Source organism: Mustela nivalis (assembly GCF_964662115.1).
Source record: "Mustela nivalis genome assembly, chromosome: 7".
NCBI lineage: Eukaryota > Metazoa > Chordata > Mammalia > Carnivora > Mustelidae > Mustela > Mustela nivalis.
The window spans coordinates 75,545,904-75,568,729 of record NC_139026.1 but is presented as its reverse complement, the minus strand read 5'-3'; the positions used below and the strand labels follow the sequence as shown (position 1 = coordinate 75,568,729).

Genomic DNA, 22,826 nt, shown 5'->3' with positions numbered 1-22,826 from the left:
TCTGCTATTATTTATTTTAATAGGTTCTTTTTTTTTTTTTAAAGATTTTATTTATTTTATTTGACAGAGAGAGAGATCACAAGTAGGCAGAGAGGCAGGCAGAGACAGAGGGGGAAGCAGGCTCCCTGCTGAGCAGAGGGCCCGATGCGTGGCTCGATCCCAGGACACTGAGATCATGACCTGAGCCGAAGGCAGCGGCTTTAATCCACTGAGCCACCCAGGCGCCCCTTTAATAGGTTCTTTATTCTAAGTAACCCATGCTCATTGAAGCAAACACAAACAAATTGCCTTCCAAAATGGTTAAAAAGAATTTTACACTCACCAACAGTACATTGATAAATTTAAAAAGTTTAAAAAGTCAAATCTATAACCATAATAAATGAAGACAAATGAACAAACTTAACATACTAATTAAATAAACTTAACATACTAATAGTACATCCCAAATGCAGGCCATTAATAGATTACCCAATGCAGACATTCCTTCCAAGCGCACATCGAACTTTTACCAATATGACCATCCAACTGAGCGATAAACCTCAATTTTCAAAGAATTATAATAATTCAGATTAATTTACAGTAGAATCAATCTAGAAATTATAGGGGGGGAAGTAACGAGGAAATTGCCAAATAACTAAGAAATAAGGAATGTACTTTATACTTACATAGAAAAAGTGCTCTGGTGTCTCTACCTCTACTTAGGATACCAGTCCTACTGAGTCAGAGCCCCACCCTTGTAATGTCATTTAACCTTAATTACCTCCCTAAAGGCCTTCTCTTCAAATAGTTACAACAGGGGTTAAGGCTTCAACCTATGAAAAGCAAAGAGGGACACACAATTCAGGCCATAACTTGCTCTTACATTCATGTTCATGTAACACTTCAGGATAATTCATAGCATAAATAAATGTACTTTAAAAAGAAGACTGGAAGGGGGGCTTGATTGGCTCAGTTAGCAGGGCTTGTGACTCGATCTTGTGAGCCCCACGATGGCTGCAGAAATTACTTCAGATCTTTAAAAAATTAATTAAAATAAAATGAAATCACTGGGAAATAATTCCCACATTTATCACAAGCAGAGTAATAAGTTAATTCAGGGAAAGAAATGATGATTGAAATAAACAAAATAATGAATGCATATGGAAATGCAGAGATTCAGCAAGTCACAGGTAATTCTTTAAAAAGAATAAAAATCAGTTAAGCCTCTGACAATACTGATCATGACATTTTTAAAGTGCAATACTGGCAGCGGTGGGGGGTTGGAGTGGGGTCGGCACCTCAGTTGGTTAAGTGGCCAACTCTTGTTTCCAGTTCAGGTCATGATCTCAGGGTTGTAAGCCCCACATCTGGCTCCCTGCTCAGCTGAAGAGTCTGCTTGTGGATTCTCTTTCTCCCTCTCTTTCTCTGCCTCTAGCCCAGCTTGCATGCACCCACTTACTCTATCTTTACAATCAATCAATCTCTATTTAAAAAGTACAATATTGGGAATAGAGACTACCATTAGACCCTATAGATTTAAAATAACATTATTATTCTGAAAAATTCTATTCCAATATATTTCAAATTTAGATGGAATAGAGAAATTCTTCAAAAAAATACACCTAGCCATGAAAAATATCACAAAATTAAGTATCTTTTCACAAAGAAAATGCCAGACCCATATGGCTTTGCTGGAGTATTCTAACAATCATTTATGAAAGAAATAATCCAAAATAACAAAGGATAAAGGAGAGCACTTCAGAGCTCCTTCACTGACGCTATCATCCAAAAGATGAAAAGGAAAATTAAGAAGCCAATCTCTTGCAGAAACACAAATGCGAAAATCCTAAATAAAATGTTAGCAAACCAAAAAGAGTGACATATGAAAACAATAACCTATCATGATCAAATTGGGATTATTTCGGAAATACAAATGTCATTTGAAAATTAAAGTAATAATGACAATAATTTTTAAAATTCCAAGTTCATTTCAACACATGCAAGAACTTGATAAAATTCAACATTCATTCATTTGAAGAAAACTATCAAACCAACAACAGAAATTTCCTTAAATTTGATACATGGTAGCTTTCAAAATTCAGACTGACAACAAAACCAACACATCACTATTTCCCTTTCTATTCATCACTGTACTGGAGATCCTCGAAAATTTTAAGAATCAGGAAGGAAAACATAGAAACTACGATGTAGAGGTTATGTAGAAAACCCAAAACAATCTACAGATCTTTGAGATCTATTAATTTATGCATCGTAGTGTTCTCCTTAAGAAGAAAAACGAAACTGAAGAAGGCATATATGCTTCTGGATTAAAAACAGATCCCAGAAAAACTCAATGAGAAGAAATCAGAGGGAGATAAATCATGAGAAGCTCTTAACTCTAGGAAGCAAACTCAGGGTTTGGAGAGGAGGAGGGTGGGGGAACAGGGTTAACTATGTGATGGGCATTAAGGACGGCATCGCAACTGAGGAATAACCGACTCTACATCTGAAAGTTAGGATGTAATTATGATTATTATTATGCTGGCTAATAAACTTAAAGAAAAATCAGATCCACATATTCCTTAGACTCTTGATTTAAGGGTTATGAGTTGGAATCAGGGGCAGTTTACTTAAAACAGAAATAGTAATACAACTGATCAAGAAGATGCATTAATGCAAAGTGGCACTTACATTGGAGTTAATGATGCCTAATACATTCCCCTTAGTTCTTATTCCTACTTGCAGTGGGAGGCCAGTTATGAAGTGAATTGTGTCGTTCCACCGCAAATTCATTATGCTAAAACCCTAACCCTCAATGTGACTATATTTGGAGACAGGCCCTTCAGGCAGGTCATTACATTTATTTGAGGTGATAAGGCTAGGCCCCTAATCCAATAGGACTAATGTCCTTTTAACAGAGACATCAGGCAGACACACACAGAGGAAAGACCATGTGAGATCACACAGAGGCGGCTGACTACAAGCTGAGAGGACTCAGGAGAAACCACCTGATCTTGATCAGGACTTCCTTGATCTTGGACTTCCAGACTAAAACTGTGAGAAACAAATTTGTTGTTTAAGCCACCCAGTCTGTTACATTAGGGCAACCCTGGAGGACCAATATAGAGCCTATGGGTAGGAAGACAAATGACCTTTTTGAGTAACTTGGGGTTACTTTTTTCCTCTCTCTTCTCTGCTGGCACAGAAGAAAACTGAAGCCTGGAAAATCATCCTTGAACTACCTATTTAGATGGAGGGAGTCAAAAGTTGTCTGACTTTTTTCGGACTACAGAGTCTCTACTTTTGGATACCCAGTATTAAGCCTTCTGAGAATATAATGTAATGGAGATTACCAGAGACAAGATTTACATGAGCTATCTATCATCTTAATTTCTCTTGAAAAAATGAATTATTGGACAAAATCTCCACCCCACTCCATCATCACCCTTCACCTGTGACAGCCATGGCACTCACCTGACAAACCCCAAGTATGGCTGATTTTAAGAATCCCCTTCTCTGCACAGGAGCAACTGAAGTTTTCTAGGGGAAAAATAAAAGTCACAAGTCAGCAGACTGGTTTTATTTCAGGAACACAAACATCAAACTTAACACCACTCAACAATTCTACTTCATTTTATTGAATTTCCCTATTCTCTAAGACCTCTCCTCTCAGGTCCCCAGCTACTCCAACCCACACAACACGTTTCCCTGCCCTAATTCAGCTGCTTATATTTCATTTTTTTTTAAAAGATTTTATTTGTCAGAGAGAGAGAGGGAGAGTGAGCAAGCACAGGCAGACAGAATGGCAGGCAGAGGCAGAAAGAGAAGCAGGCTCCCTGCCGAGCAAAGAGCCCGATGTGGGACTCGATCCCAGGACACTGGGATCATGACCTGAGCCGAAGTCAGCTGCTTAACCAACTGAGCCACCCAGGCGTCCCATCAGCTGCTTATATTTCAGAGAAAAAATAGCATCATCTGCTGTTCTCCCATCATCAAATCTATGAAGCCCACCAATATAAATGTAACATGCATCTCCTGCAACAGAGCTGACCTTCATACAGAATCTTCACATTTAAAATCCTATTCCTAGGGCATGTGGGTGGCTCAGTGGGTTAGGTGTCTGCCTCTGGCTCAGGTCATGATTCAGGGTCATGATATCAGGTCATGATATCAGTGCATGGAGCACTGGGTGTGGTGCATAAACAATGAATCTTAGAACACTGAAAAAAATAAAATAAAAAAATATATAACGTATACAAAATACAGAAAAATATAAGAAGGAAGATTTTCAGGTGGTCTACAAAAAAAGGTAACTTGTGCTTCCACAAAATATACAGTGGGGAAAAAAACATTTTGAATATTAAAATGTACACTAGAAAATATTCACTTAATGCAAAAGAAAATACTAAGGAAGGAAAAAGACACAAGACCTAGAAATCAAAAGTATAAATAGCCGATATAAATCCCACTATATCAGTAACATTAAATGTGAATGGATTAAATAATCCAAAAGACAGAGAATGTTAGACTAGATTAAAAACAAACCCAAAACCTATTTAACTAAAATGCTGTCTCTAATAGACACACTTTACATCCAAAGATACAAACAGAATGAAAGTAAAAGAATAAAGAAGGCATCATATCATGCAAACACAGCAGTTAAGAGAACTATGGAAGGTCTATGCTAATTATCAGACAAAATAAACCAATCTTACTAGACTTAAGAAGTATTCTGCAACCATAAAGGGTCAATCTAACAAAAAGATAAACACACCTAAAAGAGCATTAAAATTAAAAAAAAAAAAAAAAAGCAAAAACACAGAACAAGGGAGAAAAAGGCAATTCACCAAGAGTTGAAAATTTCAGTTCTGTATTTTCAATAATGAATAGAACTGGCAGAAAAATCAAGAAAGAGAAATACAGAACACATTATACACGCCTGTACTGGTTTCTAGTAGGGATTAAAACAAATTGAGTATCTTAAGTTGCGGGTTAGTAAATAATTGTCCATTGGTTGCCTTCTAAGTTTAAGGATCTCCCCACTTTGGCAACAACAGTTCAAGTACTTTTGTCAAGTGGTGAAAGCAGGCCGCTCAGTAATGGGAGATGTCATCAAGCCACCAAAACACTGGAATTTTATATTCAACTGTGGGAAATTCTAGGAACATCTTTGCTATTACTAGCTGTAAGCAAATTAGCAAACCCTGAATAATGACACTTGATACAATGAGTACAAAGTCTGGCTCTACTAATCCCCTCCCCCCACATCTGGTAGGTTTTGTAGTCTGAAGAATAGGTAATACCAATATGTTGATGCTGATAGGATGTTTGGCATTCACTGGGAGGCCAGAAGTCCTTGTATGTTGACAATGATAAAAGTGCAGTGACCCAAACTGAGGGAAGTCAGAGTCAATACACACACTCCTACCCTGAAGAAAACATCTGTGAGGTTTGTGTGTCATCATAAAAACAATCTTAAAAGTTTTAGCTAAAAAAACCTTTTTTACATCCTAGAAATAGACAAAGTCCCCCCCCCCCTTTTTAAAGATTTATTTATTAGAGAGAAAGAGTGTGAGCACATATGGGAGGGAGGAGCAGAGGAAGAGAGTCCTTAGGCAGACTCCCTACTGAGCAACACAAGCTCCATTCCAGGACCCCGAGATTATGACCGGAACCAAAAATCAAGAGTCAGCCATGTCATTGACTGAGCCACCCAGGTGTCCCAGTCTATGGCTTTAAATTTTCTGATACTATCACTATTACATACTGTGAGAAAACTGGAAGAAAGCAAATCACTAAAAATACAAAGTATAAGAAGTTGTGTGAATAGTAAGCTATGAAATGCATAGTCTGGGGCTTTAAATTTTATGATACTATCACTGGTACATTCTGTGAGAAACTGGAAGAAAGCAAGTCACTAAAAATTCAAAGTATAAGAAGCTGTTAATAGTAAGCTATGAAATGCAAAATTAATCTGTGAAGCAGGGAAAAAAAAATCAACAGCTCTAAGAGACTGTATGTTAACAATGTATGTGATTTTCATATAAAAATTTCATAAAACCCTCACCAACGGAAGAAAAGATTTGTGAATTGTCTTTTCATTTTAAAGTATTCTATATCCTTTTAATGCAAAGATTGTAGTTTAAATGAAAAATTGTCAACCTAGCAGCCTCCTTTATTGGTAATTTAGCCTTATTACAGAAATTTACAAAGCAAAAAATAATCTAAAAATCACAGCTTGGAGGAATAATCATAATATCTATCTTATACAGAAACACATAAGCACACATACCCATGAACAAAACTCTTATGAAAAGGAACTGTCGTATTATGGTTTGCCATGGCCAGGCCTACTATAGGGTCAGATGAAATAGTAAGAAAGACTAGGACAAACTAAGCCACATCAAGAACTGTTTTATATACGGGGTGACTGTTAATTTATCAAACTGGAACATTACTGAAGTGAAAGACAATGCTATTAATAACCAAGATAATAGGCATAAAAAAAGACTGTCTTAGAGCAACACAAAAGATGCAAATCTAGACAATGTCTGGTGGGCTTCAATAAATGTCAAACTAATAAACATTATCTGTAAGTGCTGAACACCAAGTTAAAAAGAAGTCCCTATTTAAACTTCTGAATGGGGAAAAAGTTCCCACCCCTCCCTTTAGATCTATGTCAACCATAATTATCACATGATTTCATTTGCAAGCCTTTTAGTACTTCAAAAATATAGAAACTTCTTAAGAAATGAATACTTTTCTCCTATCTAAACAAACAAAAAAGCAAAAATAAACAACTATCCTGGTATTTTAAACTGGAACTCTCCCTTATTGCTTTTTAAGTTCCACTTCTAATGTGTTCCACACCAAAGTTTATTTGGAGTGTCCACTGATGTGGTTAAATTGAAGAAGGCCAATATTTTTCATTGAAAAAACCAATCTGCATTAGAAAAAGCTACCGATACTTCTATATTATCAACAACACCACAAATACCAACACTTTTCAGGAATGCCAAAGTATCATATTTACTCAACCTATTCTACCTTTGGCTGTTTGTAACCTTAGTCATAAAAGAAAGTAGGCTATCAATCCTTGAATTAACAATTCTAAGTTTTGTGTTATTTATAATACAACTCTGTAAGTAACGGTTAACATGAGAATTTACCATATGTTAAGAACTGCATTGAATGCTTTAAAGATATGATGCCACACAGTAGTGTCACAGCTAGCACAAGTCCCACTATCACAGCTGTGAGGTCTCCACGCTGCCGGAGACAAAACGGAGACAAGACTACAATTTCATATGCAATTTATTACTTACACACCAGAAAAACCAGTATCAGTGTCCCTATTCCTGGAGGGTGATACCAACATGGCTAAGAACACAGGGTGCTGAGAAGCCAACTCAAGCATAATCATTTTATAGCCTGAAGCTATATCTCAAGGGTAAGGGAGGTGGTAAACTGTGCTCAATGGACACCAGGGCAGTAGAAAGAAAGAAAGAAACAAACAAACAAAAAAACATCCTCATGGTCATTTTTTCCAAGGGTTCTTTATCAACCTTTGTTCCAGCCTGCCAAGATATTCACACAGCGATTTGGCTTTGCCTATTCGGCCCATGAGAAGACAAAGGTAATCACAGTACCATGGTGAAGCTGCCCTCTCCCCCTACATCTCTACCTTCTCTACCTTTCACATGTCCAGCTACAAATTTTACTCAGAAGCACAGGACAGTTGGTCAAATACCTTAATTAACTGTACTTTTCTCTTGGCTAACAATGGAAAAGACTGACTTGACCCTGATCCCTGGCAGGATGATCAGGTGTTTTGTGGAGGTCAGGCCTCCACACAGAGCCAAGTCAGCAAAGTACGTCCCAGGTATCATCATCAAGGTTCACCAATGACAGCCACATGGCTTTCTCCCTGGAAGAACAAGGGAAGAAGAAATAAACTGCTCTACTCTTGCTGACTGATTAATGGGACAGCACAGGGTGTTGGGAATCACATACATCGCATCGTAACTGGCCAGTGGGAAGTTCAGAGCAATGCATTTGTCATTCCGGTTAGAAAGTTTATGCTACTTTACTGTGTCTCTAAAGCAGAGGTCAGAGACAAATTTCAGACTACCTTTTATAGTTGTACTATACCCTAGAGTGGGAATTAAAGATCCCAGAGCACACATGAGAAAGTCAGTTACCCTTCCTTGGAGTTCTGCCTAGCCGACTGTTCCAGGTAAGGAAGGAAAAAGGATTCATTAGAGGGTAGTAGTTTCAAGTATCTAGAAATCCCTGACAAGGGTCTCAAGTACATAAGTAGTTTGCCAGGCAAGTATAAGCTACCTAAGATGCAACATGCTGCTGGAGTACAAAGTATATTTATTAAGAGTTTAAATATTGCTATTGTAATAGGCGTGAGCCAATTCTGTGGCTCTTGAGGTGGACAAACTCTTTGAACAAAACTAAATAGGAGCCATAAAAGCAGGCTGAATTGCCCCGAAGAAAAATCTGAAAACTTTCACAGTTATCTCTGTCATTATAAGCCACATTCTACCATCCACTTTGGTTGTCCCAGGTTTAGAGGGTCACAAGAACTTTGTTATAACAGAGGCATTTTATTGGCATGGAGTTAAGATCTAGACTTTAGAGAACTGAAGTTTGAGATTAATGATGCAAGGGGACCTGAAGTACCAGAAGAACCCTGTGGGACACAGTCTACTTTGTTAGCAGGGTCAGGCAGGGGATAACATATCTACTTAAAGCCAGAGCCTGTAACTCTAGTCCAGAAAATACATACAGGAGAACTTCGCTTTCACTGATCAGGAAATCAATGGAAATCACGACTAGAAGGATAAGGTATAGAAGCCTTAACCCAAAGGACACCACTCCCAAGGACATTCACTCCCCAAATCAGCAGGGGCTGAGTTGGTAAGAGTCCTCAGATTACAATCTTCCACTGGCCAGCAGTATGTTGACTGAGGGTGGTAGGTAGCAATAGCCTGGGGTAAATTAGATTACAAGTTTCTGCCTACTTCCCCAACCCTGATCCCCTGGGTCTACTGTCTTCCTTCTTTCTCCAACTAGCACAGGGGACCTATGCAAGTTTTGCAGGTGAGATGGCATGACAATCACTCAATTGTGAACTGATCTATACTATGCTCTAAGCCGCCCTAGCTACAACACTTTGTCCAGTAACATGGTCACCTGGAAGGAAAATGTAAAAGCCAATAGAAGCTGTGGCAGTGATCCTTCAGCACTGTAATGAAGCACTGATCTAGTTCATACATCCAATAAACACCCTCAACTACTTCATCTAAAACAGTACATGGCAAAAAACTGAAGCAAAAGCAGATCTGATGTAACCTACATAAACAAATACTCTTTGGGGTTCTAAAGAATTTCTAATGTACATAAATGCTTCTGGAGACCATCTGTCCCTGCCATCTGCAGCTGCAGAGATGGCATACGCATACAGTCCTCGTGAAAGGAGAACCTGGAAACATGCATCTCGCCTCCATGAACTTTGCCTGTGCCTTCTCTCTCTTCTGTTGGTCATATATTGTATTTTGCTGTCATAAACTTCAGCCATGAGAATACAAAAATAGAGATCTTTGAGAAGATCACCAAAATGGATAAACTTATCTGAACTGACCAAAAAGTCTCAAATTTCTAAAATCAGGAAATAGAGACATTACTATCAATACTTCACAGAACATAAAGAGAATACTACAAGCAACTGTATGCCAATGTATTTGATAATTTGGATAAAAATCATATATTGTGATTTACAGTTAAGAAATATGTATTTGATTTTTGTCCCCACTTCTGCCGGAGTTCCTAAAATCCTTAGGTTTTCCAAAGTGATGTGATGAAGGAAGGTGCCTTTTGTTATGTTAATATGGCAAATTTTCAGAATGCACCAAAAGAGGTGGGCTGTTGGCCAAGAGAACCAGCCCCCTGCTTAAGGGGTTGGAACTTTGGGTCCCACCCCTCCCACCTCCAGACAGGAAGAAGATGTGAGGCTGCAATCAACGGCCAATGTTTTTAATCAATCATGATTATGTAATGAAGCCTCTATAAAAACCCAAAAGACAGGATTCTGAGGGCTTCTACATTTGTGAACACATGAAGATTTGGGGAGAGTGGCATGCTCAGAGGAGACAGAAGTTCCATTCTCCTTCCCACATACCTCACCCTATGCATTTCTTCTATGACCACTGATTTGTATCCTTTAAAATCCTTTGCAATAAACCAGTAACCTAGTAAGTAAAATGATTGAGTTCTGTGAGCCTCTCTAGCAAATTAATAGACTCCAGGGAAGAGTTTGTGGAAACCTATGATCTACACAGCCAGCTAACTGGAAGTACAGGTAACAAATAATCTGGACTTGTGACCAGTATGGGAAATCCAAGGAGGGTCAGAGAAAAACCTACAATATGCAGCCTGTTGGTCAGAAGCACAAGGGACAACCTAGGCACTGGTATCTTTCATGGGGGTGAGGACAATCTTGTGGGACAGAACACTCAACCTATAGAAACTGATGCTACTTCCAGGTATATAGTATCAAAAATGTGTTGACTTGCGGAATACCCACATTGTATCTTTAGAGAACTGCTTGTTGTTGATGTGGGAGGAACCTTCCCCCGGAGAGTGGAATTGAGTGCACAATCCCAAAAGACCCCAAAAGACACACTGACCAAAACTGACTCCAGAAAATACAAGAAATCTAAACTGACCTATCAAGAGAATGAATTAGTAACCAGAAAATTACCTAAAAAGAAATGCTTAGTTCCAGACAGCTTTCTGGTGAATCATATAAAAAATTTAAATATTAGAAACCAATTCTATAAACTTTTTTTTTAAAGATTTTATTTATTTATTTGACAGATAGAGATCACAAGTAGGCAGAGAGGCAGGCAGAGGCTAAACCACTGAGCCACCCAGGTGACCCTCTATAAACTTTTCTAAAATGCAAAAGAGGAGGGAATACTTTCCAAGTTAATGCTATGAGGCTAATATTCCCTAACAGCAAAACCAGGAAAGAGATCACAATGAAATTGCAGACCAGTTTCTTATGAATACAGATGCAAAAACATCCCCACAAAGTACTAGCAACCAAATACAGTAGTATATAAAAATAATTATATGCCATAACCAAGTGGGACTTGTCCCTGAAATGCAAAATTGGTTCAACATTAAAAAAAAAAAAAAAAAAAATCAACGTTATATAACCAATAAAATGAAGAACAAAAACCACATGATCATCTCAGCAGATGCAGAAGGATCTAATAGGGCAGAAATTAAATGCACGTTCAAATATAACACATGTCCATGATAAAAACACTCAAACTAGAAACAGAAGGGAATTTCTTTGATTTGATGAAAGGTATCTACAAAAAACCCGTAGCTGACTTCATAATGAACAAAGACTGAATGCTTACCCCCTAAGAGATCAGGAACAAAACAGAGATGTCTATTCTTGCTACTTCTGTTCAGTATTGTACTAGAGGGATAAGCAAAAAACCAAGGCAGTTATACAAAAAGAAAGAAAGGGATATCTGATTGGAAATGAAGAAGTAAAATTGCAGGGCACCTGGGTGGCTCAGTGGGTTAAGTCTCTGCCTTTGGCTCTGGTCATGGTCTCGGGAGTCCTGGGATCGAGTCCCGCTTTGAGCTCTCTGCTTGGCAGGGAGCCTGCTTCCTCCTCTATCTCTGCCTGCCTCTCTGTCTACTTGTGATCCCTGTCAAATAAATAAATAAAATCTTTAAAAAATAAATAAATTTTAAAAAACTATCTCTAATTGCAGATGACATCATATTGTATGTAGAAAACTATAAGGAATCCACTAAAAAACTAACGTAAGTAATAAACTAATTTAACTAGGATGCCTGGTACAAGCTGGATGTACAAAATCCAAATGTATTTCTTTTCTTTTTTTTTTTTTTTAAAGATGTTTATTTATTTATTTGACACAGAGAGAGAGAGAGATCACAAGCAGGCAGGGAGGCAGGCAGAGAGAGGAGGAAGCAGGCTCTCTGCAGAGCCAAGAGCCTGATGCAGGGCTCGATCCCAGGACGCTGGGATCATGACCTGAGCCAAAGGGGAGGCTTTAACCCATTGAGCCACCCAGGCAGCCCCCAAATGTATTTCTAAACGAAACAACACTTACTCTTGTAAACAATCCATTACATCATTAAAAAGAACAAAATACACTTTGGAATAAATTTAACAAAAATGAAACATTTATACTCTGCAAAACATTGCTGCAAGAAATTAAAGACCCTGGGCACCGGGCTAGCTGGGTCAGAAGAGCATGAAACTCTTCATCTTGGAGAGGTTAAGTTTGAGCCTGATGTTGGGTGTGGAGTTTATTTAAAAAGAAAAGGAAAAAAAAAGTGTCATAATTCTTTTTATTTTTTTTTTAAAGATTTTACTTATTTGACAGAGGGAGACACAGTAAGAGAGAGAACACACAGGGGGAGGGGGAGAGGGAGAAGCAGGCTTCCCACCGAGCAGGGAGCCTTATGTGGGGCTCAATCCCAGGACCCTGGGGATCACGACCCAGGCCAAAGGCAGATGCCTGACAACTGAGCCACCCAGGCACCCCAAGGTATCATAATTCTGAGAAAATAAATAAATAAATAAATAAAACCCTAGATAAAACAAACAAAATACTTGGGGCACTTGGCTGGCACAGCAGGAAGAGCATGCACCTCAATCACGAGTTCGAGCCCCATGTTTGGTGTAGAAATTACCAAAAAAAAAATGTTTTATTAAAAAAAAGAAAAAAGAAATTAAAGACCTAAAAAAAAAAAAAAAAAAGGAAAACATCCCACATTCAATGAATTAAAGGATTTAATAATGTTAAGGTGGTAATACTCCCCAAACTCATCTACAGATTAAGTGCAAACCTTACCAAAATCCCAGATGTCTTTTCAGAAGTTGAGAACATGATCCTAAAATTTATTTTGAAAAGAGTAAATTTGGAAAATTTACACTACCCAATTTCATATTCTTTTTTTTTTTTTGAAGATTTTATTTATTTATTTATTTGACAGAGATAGTAAATAGGCAGAATGGCAGGCAGAAAGAGAGAGAGCGGGAAGCAGGCTCCCGGCTGAGCAGAGAGCCTGATGTGGGGCTCGATTGCAGAACCCTAGGATCATGACCTGAGCTGAAGCTTGCAGAGGCTTAAACTACTGAGCCACCCAGGTGCCCCTCGCACTTCCCACTTCAAAACTACAATAACAAAACCATGTGCTACCTACCAAACAGGATAGACAATCATCAGTGAAACAGAATTCGGTAAAGAACTCTTACAACTCAACAATACAAAGACAACTCAAATTCTAAGTCAACAAAGATTCTGAACAATTTTTCCAAAGATCTAAGTAGATCACAAAAAGATGTTCAACATCATAAACCATCAATCAAAAACAGTGCCATACCACAAAAAGTGCTTGCCATGGATGTGGACACACTGGAACTCTTATGCATTGCTGTTGAGAACATAAATACTTCCACTACTATGAAGAACACTCTGGCAGTTTCTTTCTTTTTTTTTTTTAAGACTTTATTTATTTATTTGACAGAGACACAAGCAGGGGGAGTGGGAGAGGGAGAAGCAGGCTTCCTGTTGAGCAGAGAGCAGATGTGGGCCTCGTTCCCACGAACTGAGCCAAAGGCAGATGCTTAAAGACGGAGCCACCCAGGCTCCCCACTCTGTTTCTCAAAAGATCAAATAGTTATCATATGATGGAGCAATTCTGCTCCTATGTGTATATCCAAGGGAATTAAAAATGTATGTCTACACAAACGCTTGCACGTGAATGCTCACAGCAGCATTTACAGTAGCCAAGTGTCTGTTACCTGATGAAAGGATAAACAAAATATGGCATACCCATACAATGGACTATTACTTGGCAATAAAAAGCAGTGAAGTACATACATGATTCAACATGGATAAACCTTGAAAACAACATGTGAGGTGAGAGAAAGTCACAAAAGATCATGTATTATTAATTCATCTATAAGAAATGTGCAGAACACACAAACCTAGACTTAGAAACTAGATTAACAGTTGCCTGGGAATACTTGGGTTGGGGTGGGTTGGGGGTGAGGAGGGAGGGATTTGTGAAACAACATTCCAAAACAGTAAGTATTACTAACAGCCACTCCAAATAGAGTCAGAAGGATATTAAGGAAATAGGGCCAGTGCTTATCTTATTTCAATTTTTGGAACACCATGAACTTTTGACTTTTGTCAACCGGAACTAGACCACCTCCTGCAACACATCCTCTTACTATGGACTGAAACAGAGAGAATGTTAATGCCTATTAGCCAGTCAACCGTGTATTCTAGTTAGTTTAAACTCTGGTACCACCAAGCATTATTCTTCCAAAATAAGTTATGTACCCTTCTGGTTTCTGCCTCTATAACCCTGCACTCCTCACTTGTTGGGAGGACACTTTGGATTTCAGTCAAATCTGTGTATCCCAGATTGCAGTCCAAAATATGCCTAAGAAACTCTTTCAGTTACTTTACAGCCTCATCATCATCTGAGTCGACAACATTAATGAGCATGGAAACTGTTTGAGGTGGTGTGTGTATGTGTGTGAAGAAACTGTTCTAAAATTGACTGCAGTAATGGTTGCAAACCATGTGAATACACCAAAAATCACTGTACTCTGTAAACGGACAAACTGAATTAATGAGTATGTATGAATTCTATCCCTGACTGTAAAGACTAAACACAGCATTTCCCTGTTATCAGCACAGACAGGCACATGACCCAATGAAAGCCAATGAAATTAATTATAGACTTCTGGTAAAAACAATCATACACAAGGCATGTCCAAGACGAAGCTATTTGGATATTTACCTGGATATGCTGCAGCCACTCAATGAAGGGAGAATGAAGTCAATGCTGAAGATAGCAGAGTTCAAAGATAGGAGTGTCTCTAAAGCCTAAAAATTTTCTTTCCTTAGATTCACATGCTAGATCCAGCCGAAGATGGAGCTACTTGAACTTCCAATGATGTAATCCAATAAATTACCTTTTGGAATTAAAAAAAATAATTTGCTTATGATTTGTTTCTTAAAACCCAAGGTGCACAATATTTCATATAACATTTTGCAACTTTAAGCAGATTAAAGATTTTACTTACAAAGAAGTCTTGTAATACATCTCAAGAGAATCTTAGTGATTGTTATTAAATCTTTGCAGTCATTACTACTATGAGCAAATGTCTCACTTGAGACATTTACCTCAACATTGCCCTTCAATTTACAAGCACACTTAAGATCCCAAGAATACATACACTACAATGCTGCCTCCCAACAAAGCATTTAGAATTCCTCAAAGTCTGCAAGATTACTTCTTTCTTTACAAGGCTTATTATAAAGTAAATTTTAACTTGCATTTCTGGAGACAGAGTTGGTAAACTGTCGTCTCTTTATCTCAAACTGAAAGCTTTCCATGTCTGTTTCAGAGTATGCCTTATATGAGGGGGGGGGTGCAAAAGGGTGGAGAAGGCCTCCATACACACACAGAAAAACTGGAAATTCACCTTTATAAATACCTTTTTAAAGATTTTATTATTTACTTGAGAGAGGGCACAGGCAGAGGAAGGAGGAAAAACAGAGGACTCCTCCCCCAGCCCAGCATGAGACAGAGCCGGACATGGGGCTCAATCCCAGGACCCCAAGACTACGACCCTAGCAGAAGTCGGATGCTTAACTGACTGAGCCACCCATGCACTCCTATAAACACCTTTTTAAAAAACAACATCGGGGCGCCTGGGTGGCTCAGTGGGTTAAGCCGCTGCCTTCCCCTCAGGTCATGATCTCAGGGTGCTGGGATCCAGTCCGGCATCGGGCTCTCTGCTCAGCGGGGAGCCTGCTTCCTCCTCTCTCTCTCTCTCTCTGCCTACTTGTGATCGCTCTCTGTCAAATAAATAAATAAAATCTTTTAAATAAATAAATAAATAAATAGATAGATAGATAGATAGATAAAAAAGCGACATCAATTCCCTAAACATTTGCACTCCTATTTGTGCCAGCCATCGATAATCTAACCGGGAAGAGATTCCTGTATATCACATAGTTAACATGTAAAAACAAGGCTTTCGGGCAAATCTGCCTAGATAAAGAATTTAATGAGGCATTCCTGATTTCAAATTAAGCCTGCAGGTAAACTAGAGCTGTGTCTGGTACTTTCCTACAAAAACTGGACCTACAGCAGGGTCTATAATGAAGGGATTTAATCAACACAAAGCTGGTAAACGGACTTGGTAAAGTTGGTAAACTTAAGAGTTTACATTAGCAGACTGAATTCCCTATTAGACATAATGTTGTCTTGGACTATAAAATATCTTTCTTCTATCAAAACAATAGCTAAAATTTATTAATCCCTTACCACTAATAGCTGACAGCTATTTCAAGTGTATTGTATGAGTAAAATCATGTAACCTATCCCAACAATGCTATGAGGCAGGTGCTGTCATCCCCATTTTACAGATGAGAAAACTAAGGCAAAAGGTTAAATAATTTTCCAAAGGTTGTATAGATAATAAATGGTAGAGCCAAGATTTGAAGCTCAGCAATCGACTGCAAGGCCATAGTCTTAATCACTACAGATTATTTCCTGACACAACTTGGGTGTTTACAGTATAGAAGCCTAAGAGATGATCTCTCCAGCTTTCTATCTCACAGAATGATTCTCTCAGAGTTGCGCTCTGTGGTGCCTTAACTCCTTGCCAGAAATAATAAAACCAAATTTTAAAAATCAAGAAACAGAGCAATCTTAAGTAGACCTCTACCTGAGTAACCTGAACCAATCACCTCACCATAATCTACTCTTCCTTATCTTGAAAAGATTAACAACTGAATTCTGTGCTTTGTCAACCATACCATTTCTCCCCAAGTTTTGTCATCAAATCCATTGTGTCCTACCATTTAATGTTTAACCAATTTTATTCCCTAACAGATAAATTAAAAAAGGTTACTTGGAGGGAACATACTTACTTGTAAAGACAATCTTACTCTTGTATTATTGTGTATGTTCCCATTTCCCTCTGAAAATGTGTTCCCCCTTCACACAGTGTTTACTTCTTTGGTCCTAGGAAGAGCAAGAAACATTTAGTAATCAATAATAATTTAATATAAAATTTATATTTTTATGTATATGAAATTTACTTCCAAGTTACAATAAAAGTATATGTTAATCTGTTTACTTGATACAACACTGCTGTGCAAAACTCAGTTCCTTTAAGGTTACACCAAAAACATACTAGGTTTACAAAAATTCTTAAGTGTGCAAAGTAACAGAAATAGAAACTAGGTGTGGCCTAAAATACTATTCACTGTTTAATTCAGAATTGATGTGCAGTCCTCCAGGTTCACTACTGTCCTACCATTCTAAAACAAAACTACTTTGTTTTTGCAATTTTCCTGAATAGTAAGAGAACAGTAAGAGAATCCGAATCTCTGCTATACAGGAGGAAAAATTAAAAAAAAAAAAAAAAAAAGTAAAACCTTAACATTCGTGCACGTTAACACTGAATATAAAACATACGGTTTACAGCCAACATTAAACAGAAAAATCCCCAAATCCCCACCTATTCAAATGCACCCCAAATTGAATCACATCACCGGCTGTTCTCTTTGTTTTAAAAATAGGCCTTTTCAAAATGTTACAAATAGGGGCGCCTGGGTGGCTCAGTGGGTTAAGCCTCTGCCTTTGGCTCCAGTCACTGATCTCAGGGTCCTGGGATCGAGCCCCACATCCGGCTCTCTGCTCAGTTGGGAGCCGGCTTCCCCCTCTCTGTCTGCCTACTTGTGATCTCTGTCAAATAAATAAAATCTTAAAAAAAAAATTAAAGTGTTACAAATTAAATGTTTTCCCTGAAACGATTCCCCTAAAGGGTGCTGCTGAACTCGGGACCAAGGACACTCGCTCAGGGCATTCGCATCCCTCGAGAATACCTAAAAGCGATATGCATTTGTGCATTTAAAAATGCCTCCAGGAACCAGCTACCGCTGAGAACGGAGAGCATATGCGGTACAGAGGCGTTCGCGGGCCACTTGGATACACGAGCCGAGCAATCCTGTTTCGGGAGGGTCAGCATAATGGAGGTGGAGAGGAAAGGAACGCTCGAGAAACAGTAAATGCAAAACACAATTTTTTTTTTCCCCCCACACCGACGGCAGGAAATAATGAAAAACATCAGCTTTTTTCACACCCACTGCCTAAACAACCGCCTTGTAGTTCAACAAAATGAGTGCTCGCTCTCGCCACCCGCGACCTCCACCACAAGGAGCAAGGCAATTTAAAGAAAACACCCAACGAGGCGCCGCCCTCCGGCTCGAGCTCGGCGTCCGCCGCTGGCCGCCGCCAGTCCCGCGCGGCCCTCCCGGCCACGAGCGGGGCGGACGGCTGGCCGCGGGAACCGCCGGGCCAAGGCCCGGAGCCGCCTGAGAGTCCGCGATCCCGCTACCCCGTCCCCTCCTCAGAACAAAAGCTCCCGCCGCCGCACGCCGGGCCCCAGCCCGCGGGCGCCTACACTTCCGGCGCCCAGCGCCCCACGGGGCGCCGAGGACGGCGAGCGAGCAGCCGCGGGCTGCCCGGCCCCACACTTACCGACCAGCGAACGACCTAGGGCGGGCAAGCAGGGAGGACGCTCTGGCCTCCCGGGCCCCTGAGTTTAAGTCAGCTCGGTCCGCCTCCAGGGGCGGGTCGAGCAGCGAGGTCCCGGCTCCCCGCACAGCTTGGCCCCGCCCCCGGCCGTGGGCGGTAGCGGTGAAGTCCGTGCCGCCCGGGTCCTAGCGCCACCCGTGTGAGCAAGGCAGTGGCCAGCCTGGCCTTCCAGTGTCTGGGCGGCGAGATTTGCAAAGGCACGTTCACGTGTCTGATGGAGAATCCCTCTCCATCAGTGGTTCTCTGCCTCTCACTTGCATCAGAACGGTCCAGAGAGCTTGTTACAAAGGGATTAAAGATTAAAGACCGCTACCTGGGAAACTGCCAATTCAGTAGGGCTGAAAGTGTAGATTTCTAATAAGTTTCCAGCATAGGCTATTGCTGCTGGTCTCCGGACCAATGATACAAAGAATGGGGTCGGCAAGCTTTTTATAACACATGTGATAGAAACCGCACCAAGGGAAGCTGAGATTCCCGCCCCCCACCAGGCCACTGGAAATAGGGAGCGTGTCCATTAATGCAGAGGAAACTTCTCAAAGAAAATAGACCCTTTTTTCATATGAGGGCTTGTATAGGAAGACGTAAATAAGGGAATATGACTGAGGGTAAAGAATAACAAAGGGTAGTGGTGGTTTGTTCTTGCTTTTGGGAGGGCAGAGTATTCCTTTGCCCCCAAGGTTTGGATCTTAGCTCTGCCATTCACTAGACATACAACTCTGGGAAAATCACTTACCCTGTCTCTGCTCAGTTTTCCAAAAGAAGAAGTAACAGGAATGCGGGTTTCCCCTGCTATCCAAAAGTAGAGATTTCCTATGAAAACTTTCCTAAGCCAAAATGGTGTAAAGTGAGGAAGCGATGACCATTAATTGATATGGAAACATTTTTGAACATCCCCAGACCCAAAAAATAACTCCTAGGTTTTCCTTAGGACACATCATGCTAACTGTAATGAGTACGAACCTTTAATAAATAAAGTGTAATAAATAAATGAATAAATAAATAAATAAATAATATGTAGTAAGTGCAAATCCCTACTAAATGAAAAACAGGAACAAATTGCAAACTAACCACATAGCAAGTAAGCCTAGACCATATGCGTGTAGTGATAACAAACTAACCACATAGCAAATACCACATAGCAAGTAAGCCTAGACCAAATGCGTGTAGTGATAAGATTAGCGCGGAGTAACAAGTTGTAAATATTTTAACTTGTGCGAAATATTGTAGACCAAAACATGTTTACGACGTGTGTATGTTTTTGGTGTGTAAGCATAAGAAAAATAAGTGATGTAATATGTTTATGAAGGAGACTTAGCACAGTATATAAAGAGGCATCGGGTTGGACTGAAGTGAAGCGAGTTCCCTGTCGGGAGAACGTCATCGCCGGTGCTACCGGGCTACCGACATCCCAACAGTTTCATTGCCAACCACTCGCTGGTTCTCAGTCTCAACTTCTGCGGTGACCTCTCTATCTAGATTGTGAGGCGACGTCTCCTTCTCCGTGACAACATCAGCGGACCGTGACCGGGCCACGATAGTGGTGCGGACCTCGTCCCAATAAAGATCAAGTGAGTTATATTATATCCATCTCTCTATCTCTTCTTTACACGTTGCGACCTCCTGGCGGGACGCAGGGGTTTTGCTCGCGACACTAACAGATGCACAAAATAAATTGGGGTACAGCACAGATGCTCCCAGACATAATTAAAAGCTACAGCAGCTCAGTGCTGAGATACCCAGTGTCCTCCCCAAGGATGGAGTGTGGTGGTGGCCCTCTGGCTGCTGAGGGTCCATGCAGTAAAATAAATGTTGAATACTGTTTTCACTTACCACCTTTTTTTCCATGAAAGCAAAAATCCTCTTCAGATTTCTCAGGGTTAGTGAAACACCCCCCCCCCCCCCCCCCCGTCGTTAACTAATTAACTGCTCTTTTGTTGTGTAAAAGTACCCCTCCTCCCCTTGCAATGAAAAGACCCTTCCCCCAGGGTTGAATTCAATGTAACTGCTCTTTTGCCTTTCTGTAACCGCTTGGCTTTTAGGGCATGACACTTGACTCCTGTTTGAACAAGATACCCTCTCCTAATAGCCGGGGCATGGTCCCGTAGGTCACGTAGGCAAGGGGGCTGCATGGTCATGTAGGTCACGTAGACAGGGGGCTGCATAGTCAGGTAGGCAGGATGTCTTTCTGCTGAGTAATAAGGTCAAACTTCCCCTCTTTGTTTCCCCTTCCCGCCTTTCTCTTCGCGCGAGGGGGGTCTTCCAGGGCCAATCCACTAACACCAAGTATGCCTTTTTCAAAAGTTCAAACTGTCCACCAATCAGTTTCGCCCCACCCAAAACTTGTTTGTACCTTCCTATAAAAGACCCCACTTCACTCCAGTCGGTGTGCTCGGTTAGCTGGAGCTGCCGACCACCCGCCGGTACCTGCGTGACAATAAACCTCTTGCTGTTTGCATCCAGTGGCAGTGTTGGATTCTTGGGTAAGGGGATCCGCGGGTCTTTCAGTGTAAGTACCTTATGTACTAAGTACATTATGCCACTAAAAGCCAAGTGGCATAAGGAGAACTTTTGAAGAGAGAAAAGCAGGGCATACCTATACTTCCTTTATAGGATTATTGAGATCATTACATAAAGTAATATATCTTAGACTGTCTCCTGGTACATGGAGTGGTGCACTTGGCTCAGAAAAGGGATTTTCCAGAGCCTCCACCACACACATCGGCTATGAAATACCAACCCAAGGGAGAGGGAGTTTTATTGCCAGAAAGTCTGATGCAGACCCCACTCCTATACCACCTAAGGAAGGCTTAATGCCCAGCAAGATTTAATGCCCAGGAAGCTACAACCCTATTTGGGATGAAGCTGCTGATCTCTCTTCCATGTATCCTTGCCTGTGTTTATGCTGACTTTCTCCTTCTGCCTTTGGATAAGTAAAGCTTGTCTGACTTCCAGGAAGCGTTTGATCTTTCCAGAAATCCTAAAGAAAAACTGGCAGTCATCAATACAGTAGCCCTGAAGGATCCCTAGTGAGAAGACTTGCAAAGGGAAGCACAATCCCTAGGACTTGAAAGTATGTTTAATCCAGGGCTGGACTTTACATTGCCTTCTTTTTTAAAAGGCTTAAAAAAAAGAGAGATTTTATTTATTTATTTGAGAGAGAGTATGAGAGAGAGAGAGAGAGATCACAAGCAGGGAGGAGGGGTAGAAGGAGAAGCAGACTCTGAGATTATGACCTGAGCCAAGGTAGATACTTAACCAACTGAGCCACCCAAGCACCCCTACATTGCCTTCTCTTTCAGGTACTTACAACACAGTGTGTCAAAGTATGTTGTATCCAGATGTTCAGCCTGAGGAAAGATATCCCTGTTGGAACACAACCTGGATCCTGGCCAATGTGACTGGTGTCCTGTGAAATCTTGTGAGAAAATACCAGGAGATGGAGGGCACGAATCTTCCTGGGCCAACGACTGGATTAAACGTGGGAGGATCCGTGGGGTGTTTTCCTGTCCTCTAGATAGATCTGATAATTATGCAGAATCCTTAACTCGCTCTTGTCATTTAAAGCTAAGAGATACTGTCATTTAAAGCTAAGAGATAATTGTTGTTCACTTGTCTCACTTGATTGCCTGCATGTAAATCACATTTCACATGTAGCCTACCCCCTGCACATAAATCTATATCCTGTTTGTAATTGGATCTTGTGGAAGGTATAAAAGAAGAGACTGTAAGAAATAAAGATGCCTACTGATCATCGGTCAGTAGTCCCCCATCATTTTGGCCCAGATCATCAGGATCCCCACCTCACAAAGGTGACAATCCCCAAAAGATTAGATTGCTCTATCCTATCTCTCCCATGATAAATTACACATGCTCTGCCTATGTTTCCTGACATTCGACATTCAAAAGCAAAAATTCAAAATTAATTTGACTATAGATACTATCTCAATCTTTGCATGACATCATTAGCATGTTTATAGTAAGAAATTATAGCAGTGTACAAAAGGTGACTATTATTCATTTAAATTGCAAATTAGGTCATTGATTTTCTTTTTCTTTTCTTGAATGTCCTCTATATTCTGTTTCCCCTTTCTGTTAGTAATACTTAGCTGGGTACAGGGCCACATAACTGGGTCCCAAGCCTCTTGCAA

The 22,826-nt window shown here is 40.3% G+C and overlaps 1 protein-coding gene and 1 long non-coding RNA gene across 8 annotated transcripts in view; one reads left to right on the top strand and one right to left on the bottom strand.

Moving 5' to 3' along the window:
• The window catches only part of RESF1 (retroelement silencing factor 1), a 29,214-nt gene extending 10,358 nt beyond the window's left edge, over positions 1-18,856 (bottom strand). Inside the window, exons 1-6 of one of the 7 annotated variants that reach the window (XM_082738616.1) lie at positions 18,622-18,731; positions 17,007-17,100; positions 14,863-15,037; positions 7,730-7,906; positions 3,454-3,519; positions 666-812 (exon numbers count right to left, since the gene is read on the bottom strand). The gene's annotated coding sequence lies outside the window, so the exon portion shown is untranslated. Of the gene's footprint in view, positions 1-665; positions 813-3,453; positions 3,520-7,729; positions 7,907-11,420; positions 11,921-14,862; positions 15,038-17,006; positions 17,101-17,599 lie in introns of those variants that run through there. The other 6 variants (XM_082738615.1, XM_082738614.1, XM_082738612.1 and 3 more) reach the window with 6 other exon arrangements.
• An 873-nt stretch (positions 18,857-19,729) lies between these two features.
• Positions 19,730-22,431, top strand: LOC309868603. Its single transcript, XR_014313745.1, has 2 exons — positions 19,730-20,246; positions 21,978-22,431. It is a non-coding gene; the product is annotated as an uncharacterized lncRNA (long non-coding RNA).
• The last annotated feature ends 395 nt before the right edge of the window (positions 22,432-22,826 follow it).